The following is a 7,100-nucleotide window of genomic DNA, read 5'->3' as shown; positions in this document are numbered from 1 at the left end:
GTAGGAAGGTGGTGCAGTGTAATGGTTAAGCGCTTGGACTCCAAGGTTCACGGCCTAGGTTCACATCCTGGCTCCTTCTGGCTGCGCAGCCAATGCAGCAAGGAAAGTTCCACTTTGCCCAAGAGCCGGGACCAGAGTGCCTGGAAGTGAGGAAAGAGGGCGTGCTGAGAAGCCTGGATTCCTTGTGCTAGAGAGCCCCTTGACAGTGGGACGCCATCATAAATGATAGCTGTTGGTAATGTTAGGATTTGGTGAAACCAGACAGGTTTGGAGCCAATTCCCCAAGAGAAGGCTGACACCCACTGCTGGCCTGTGAGATTGTTTTATGTGGTCTACGGATGGCAGATTCGTTTAAATGGGCATCTTAAAAATACACATACCCAGTTCATGATTTCTGTGATTTTCCATGTATGGGAGTGATATAAGATCTCATTTTAAAATAGATGCATTTAAGTTAAAAAAAAAAAAAAGGGCAATAAATTGATTTAAAGAAAAACATCACAGCCACCGTAGGCCAGGAGGCAGGCAGGTGCGGCAAGCAGCCATGGAGGGGGAGTGGGCATCACGGGTGTAGGGATCCCGGTGGGTGAGAAACCTCGCAGTCGCTGTGTGATCTCAGACAAGATGCTTGATGTCTCTGAGCTGTTGTTTCCACATCTGCAAAACAGAGGCAGAAGCTCCACCTTGGTGACAATGAAATGAGGTCATGTGCAAACTCAGCTTGTTTGTTTCCTCCCTTCCTGGCCCACCCGGCTCCCCTCCCTGCCCTCCCACCAACCCCCCTCAGGCTGCGGGAGGTAGAGCTGGAATTGAAACCCAGATTGGCCTGATGCAGTCCCAGGCCACGCCTCCAGGAGGGGCCAGTGACCTTGAGGACAGCCTCTTCCTGAGCAAGCGGCATCTCCCAGGCCGGCTCCCTCCCAGAAGCACAGTTCTGACAGATCACTTGTTCCTTGCTGGGTCACCAGCCTCCAGAACAGCTGGTCCCTTGATGGCGACCTCCATCGCTTTCTAAGGACGGAGGCCCAGTCCTCTTTTTTTCACCTCTTCCAAACCTCCTGAGAAAGGAATCGCTGTTATCCCAAAGGCCAGGCCCTTGACCAAGACCAGTGTGGTGGGCAGAATACAGAACCACCCCCCCCCCCACCCCGCAAGATACCCACATCTAAATGGCTGGATCCTGTGAATATATGTTTCCTTACCTGGCAAAAGGACTTTGCAGGTGTGATTAAAGGATCTTGAGATGGGGGGGTTATCTTGGAATATCCAGATGGGCCCAATGTAGTCAAAAGGGTCCCCTAGTGTAAGAGGGAAGTGGGAATATCAGAGTCAGATAGAGATCAGAAGAGGCTAACCTGCTGGCTCTGAAGAGGGAGAGAGGGGCCCACAGCCAAGGAAGACCGGCAGCTGTAGAAGCTGGAGAAGGAAGGAAGGTGTTTTCCCTGTCCGGAGGATCGCAGCCTTGCTGACACCTTGGTTTTAGCCCCGTGAGTCCCATTGTGGGTTCTGACCTCCAGAACTATAAGATGATACGTTTGTGTTGTTTCTAGCCACTGATTTGTGGCTAGTTTGTTACAGCAGCAACAGCAAACTCATACATCTCCTCAGCAGAATCCATAGTGGAACCCAGGTCCCTCTGACACTAGAGCCCAAGCCCACCATCCCCACCCATCCTGAGAAGCACAGCCCTTGACCTCCTCACTGTGTGACCTTGTACAAGTTGTGGACTTCTCTGAGCCTCAGCTTCCTCCTCTGTAGGGTGGAGATAAAACCATCTCATGGTCTGTATTCAATAAGAAAATGCCCTTGCGGGGAGCGGGCGGGGGGGGGGGAGGGCAGCACCATGTATGCCCCTTACTCCTGTTCTGCCATCTTCCGTGACAAAGGACACCTCTTGAACTCCTGCGGACTACTTTCTAAACTCTCTTTCTTAAGTGGTGGACCCTTGAAAACTTCAGACCTCCCGACGTCCTCAGGATAATTCGGAGGAAATGTTCCCCATCTCCAAGGTCACAGCCAGACGGAGCGGAATTGCTTAGGAATCTGTCCTCCTAACTGTTGCTTCTGACCAAGGAGGCTTTCAAAACTGACTTCAGGAGTGATGTGCACACCCAAGAAAGGCATCTTCAATCACGACAGTCCGTCATGCTGGCTGTTTGTCTTGGATGATTTGCCGCTGTGGCACATGCACGTGTCCGCAGACAGCTCTGTGCCTCAAAGGAAGTTACAAGTTTTCTTTGTTAAGCCAGAGCATGCCCGGAACTTCCCTCTTCACCCATATGCCTGGAGGTAAAAATAAACCCACGACTCGGCCAAGTTTCAGGTTTAAACAAAGAGCTGGACAGCCCTGTATCCTTCCCTGGAGCGGGGTCTGGCTCCAGCAGGAGCGTGTGATTCTGACGGCTGCTGCGATTGTTTCTGTCCCTCGGCTCAGCCCTGTCCCAGCTCCCAGCTCAGCCCAGAAGGCAGCCCCGAGGTGCTGAGCTGTGCCTGGCAGGGCCAGGAGGGCAGTGGCCTACCATCGGGTGGGCACACGGCCGATCAGCAGCAGCAGGAGACCATGGGTCCTGCTCGGGGACAGGTGCTGGGGAGGCGTGTGAGTGGGGCCGCCACGCCAGCTCCAGGCCTCTCTCCCCTCTGGAGCTGCTGGGGGCCCCTGCACCTTGCTCAGGCCGAAGGTCCAGCTTCCCGCAGACCACTGGCATTCCCTGGCGTTCCCTCCTGCCGCCCTCCCCGCCTCACTCCCACCTTTGACGTTTGGAGCCGTGGCCTGGGAACTGTGAGGAATCCCACCGCACTCCCTGCCCTTATCCTGCCCCCAACCTCGCGTGCCCACCAGGGGCTGGAGCCTGAGCATGAAACCTCGGGGTCCCTCCCCTCCTCTCCCGTCCCTCAGAGGGTCAGCCTGGCAAGAACGGCCCACAGGCCTGGGCTTGGGGACAGCAGGCCCTCCAGTAACCAGCCAGGCAGGCAGGCAGGGCCTCTGAGGCTGTCTGTCCGACACCCCATCAAGGAGGCCGCCTCTCGGCCAGGTGCTCAGCAGTCACCGGCTGCCCCAGGGCCACATCGTGCCATATACTGGGCTGTCCATGCTGTCGTGGCTCTAAAGGCAGAGGCGCCTGGTCGACCCATAAACCAGGAGGTCATGGTTCAATTCTGGGTCTGGGCACATGCCCGGGTTGAGGGCTTGATTCCCAGTGTGAGGGCGTGCAGGAGTCAGCCGATTCATGATTCTCTCTCATCATTGATGTTTCTCTCTCTCTCCCTCTCCCTTCCTCTCTGAAATCAATAAAAATATATTTTAAAAAAGAAAAATAAATAAATGAAGGCGGAGGCCCCCGGGCAGGAGGCCATAGAGTGATGGCACCCGTTAGGACGGGCGCTGTCTGTGGGGAGCAGAGCGCTGACCCTGGAGCTGGGCACGCCCCTCCCCTCCCGCTGCGGCCCCGCCCGGCCTCTGCCTGGCTCTGGCGCTCTGGAGCGGGCATTGCCATGCTTCCCAGGCTGCTGCGAGGACCAGAAGGACCAGAAGCGCCTCCCTGCTGCCAGCTGCTAACCCTCCTCGGAAAGAACCTGAGATCCAGGTCCCCGCAGCGGCACACCTGCCATGAGCACCGCGGGCAGGATGACCTCATTAGGGCATTTCCCCTGGAGCGGGGATTTTTACTGAACCAACGAAAAACAACAACAACCGAACAACAAACGTGAGAGGCCTGCTGAGGACCCTGTCCCTGAGAGAGGTTTAAAAAAGAAAGAAAGCAAGGCACCACTACTGCACTATCGGGGGACTTCTAGGAAATCTACGGTGACCCCGACTGACAATGGACAGATCAGCGGTGCCTGCCTCCACCCTTTGTCCTAACGCCCCTCTTCCTGCCCGGAATGCAGGCACAGTGCCCGGGAGGCGGCAGCCCCTGGGGAAGCATGAGGACGAAAGCCACAGCCTCGGGGTCCAGGGGGGAGAGACAGACAGAGTGGGGGCGCTGATGGCCTCATGCAGCCTCTGCTCCCGCTCTGAACCCCCTTCCTCGGGACATGTGCAAGGTGAGAGCAGGAACCGGACCTAGGCTCCTGCCTTCATCCATCCATTCAGCAAGAGGACCGTGTCAGCCGCGTGGGACACGGCAGAGGGCAAGATGGACAGGCCCCTGTTCTCACGGGGGGCATCCTGGTGGGGGAGGCAGTCAGCGAGGACCCACATGAACAAGGGCATGTCAGCAAGTGCCACTTCCCAGTCGCTGCTCCCACGCCTCCTCCAGCCGGGTCTGGCCTGGACTGGAGAACAGACCCCCCTGCAGGGCTGGGGACAACCACGCCCCCACTCCGCCCTCGGGTTCCCTGTCTGTCACATCAGGGAGTGGTCCCCTGGGCCAGGCCCGGGCCAGGCAGGTTACTTATCCTGAGCAGCTGCACCCAGCGCCTGGAGCCCCTCCAGCCTGACGGGGACGTTGCTGCCCTCAGATTCCTCCGCGCTGGGTAAACAGCCGGGCGGCCCCTCCACCAGCCGGGCCTCCTGACTGCAACCTTTCAGCGCGGCCAATAAATCTCCACCAACCGCGGAAAGGTCTGTCCCTGGCCAGCTGCAGGCTCAAGAGCCCGATTGTGGCCAAGTGCTCTGCCTGCCAGCACTGGGCAGGGCCCTGAGCAGGTTGAGAAGCCGGGCCACGAGGCTGGGCGGCACCCTCCTGCCGTCCCGGGGCCACCAGCCCTGCTCCCGGTACCCCAGCTGCCCCTTGCCCCAGGCCCAGGTCAGTCCCTGGTCTCATGGTCAAGGGAAGCTGGGTCGATTCCAGGGTCCTCATCGGGGAGTAGAGGGTGGACATGCTAATCTGACAGGTGGCTGCTCATTCACTTCCTCGTTTAGCATTTATTGTGCCCCCACCGTGTCTCAGGCCCCGTGCGAGGCCTTGTGGATAGAGCGGTGAACAAGACCAAGATCCTGCCTGCAAAGGGCTGCCATTCGAGCAGGGTGCCCGCTAGATCCCAGCCCCCACTCAGAAAAGTCAAGGTGGGGGCCTCCTGCACAGTCAGGGGGGGCTAGAGGCTGAGCAAGGCTGGTCCCCAGGTGGCAGCCCCAGTGACCGGCCAAAACCCAGCTGGGTAAGACGGCAGCCAATAATAGTCACAAGACTAGTAACAGCATCGCAGGGACGGGGGTACCAATTCTGCCTCTTAGTAAAAAGAATAATCGAAATGAAGCTGGTGATCTAAAAATAGTGGGCCCCTCTGTTAGACAGGAATCAGGTGTAGGGGAAGTCCACAGACCCTGGCAGGGACAGACCCGGGGTTCACACCCCACCTTTGCCCAGGGCAAGCTGTGTGACTGAGAGCCAGTCTCACCGGCTCCCTCAGTTTTTTCATCTGTAAAGTGGGCGTAACAGTAGGTCGGCCTTTCTTGCAGAATTACTGTGAAGATTGAGACGATGAAGATGTGGCGCTGGGTACGTGGCCTCTGAGGTATCTACTCTCCCCAGCTCATCACCGTTCCCCCTGCCAACCTCACCCGCTAAAGGCTGGTTCTGAATGAGCCCTGGCTGGCTCAGGAACTTTCTGTGGCTCCGTAGAGCCTGCAGGGTCCATTCTAGGGCATCACTGATCAGGGGCTGCACCATCTGCCCCTCCCCGTCGACGTCAAGACCTTCTCTAAGGCAGAGCTCTTCCGGATCCCACGTAGTGGGGCAGCCACGAGCCCAGAGCCCTGCAGGGGCACCGTCCACCCCCCCCCCCTCAATACCTTGGCCAAAAGGGTTTGGGGTACTAGACCTGAAGGTGTCACTGGTATCACCAGCCTCAGGCCCACTCCAGTTCCCCAAAACCCCCTTGTGCTGGAGGGAAACGTGGGGGTGTTTGTGGTTGGCGAAGTGTGCTATTTCCCATCGGGCTAATCTGATGTTGACATTTTCCACCCCACCCCTCAGCGGCTTTGCTAAGCAACGCGGCTAAGTGCTCCTTCGAGGAGGTGGGACTGAGCCCTGCCCCCCGGGGGGTTCCCAGGAATGACGGAGGGCAGTGATGGTGTCCAGGGAAATGGAAGGGGCAGCATCACTGGTCCCCACCATCCCTGGGAACCCCCAGGGGTCGCAGAGCACCCATGGAGGGTTGGCCTTCCACAGGCACGGTCTCATTTGAACTCTGTGATGGGACTGGGTGTGTCCCCATTTTACAGGCTAAGGAACTGAGGCTTCCAGTGGTGAATTGGTTGGCCCACTTCGAGTTGGGAGTTCAGGTTTGAAGCCTCCATAGTCTCCACCACCCCACAGGACCTCCTGACGCTGCTCTGGACCGAAAAGCAATGCTGGGGTAGGTACGGGGTGCAGACCTGCTCTGCCCTCTCCGCCCCTTCATCCCTGATGCCTGAGACGCTCCCGTCAGCCCTGCTTCCTGTGGGTGAAGCAGTGCCCTTGCCAGTCAACGTTTTACAGTTAGTTTTGAATAGGTACCGACCGCACCTGGTATAAAATTGAAACTACACAAAAGGATCTAGAGGGAAAAACTGGTGTCGTTCCAACCCAGTCCAACAGCTTCCCCAGTGCCCTCCCCTGGGACAACACTAACACCTGGCTGCTGGTATTTCTTTCCCGAGGTTTTGACGCATACACACACCCATATCGTTATACCATCATATACCATCATTGCCAGGCCGGTGTTGCTCAGTGGAGGAGCGTCGGCCTATGAACCAGGAGGTCACGGTTCGATTCCCAGTCAGGGCACATGCCCAGATTGCTGGCTCAATCCCCAGTAGGGGGCGTGCAGGAGGCAGCCGACCAATGATTCCCTCTCATCATGGATGTTTCTATCTCTCTCTCTCTCTCCCTCCCCCTTCCTCCCTGAAACCAATTAAAAATAATACGTTTTTTCAAAACGCCAGCATACCTTACACACGTTTGGAGCTTGTCCCATTTGGGTACATACAGATGCTCCCCCGCTGTGTGATGGCTGCATAGCCTTCCTTGGAGTGGCTATCTCATCACTAAGTAAACTTTAACCAGTGGGTATTTAGACCAACTCCAATTTTGCAATTACAAACACAGCAGCAGTTGATCTCATTGTATGTGCATCACTCTCACGTTTGAGTACACGTGTGAGATAAGTTTCTTAAC

Source organism: Cnephaeus nilssonii, assembly GCF_951640355.1.
Source record: "Cnephaeus nilssonii genome assembly, chromosome: 7".
NCBI classification, from domain to species: Eukaryota; Metazoa; Chordata; class Mammalia; order Chiroptera; family Vespertilionidae; genus Cnephaeus; species Cnephaeus nilssonii.
Note: the sequence above shows the minus strand (reverse complement) of the source record.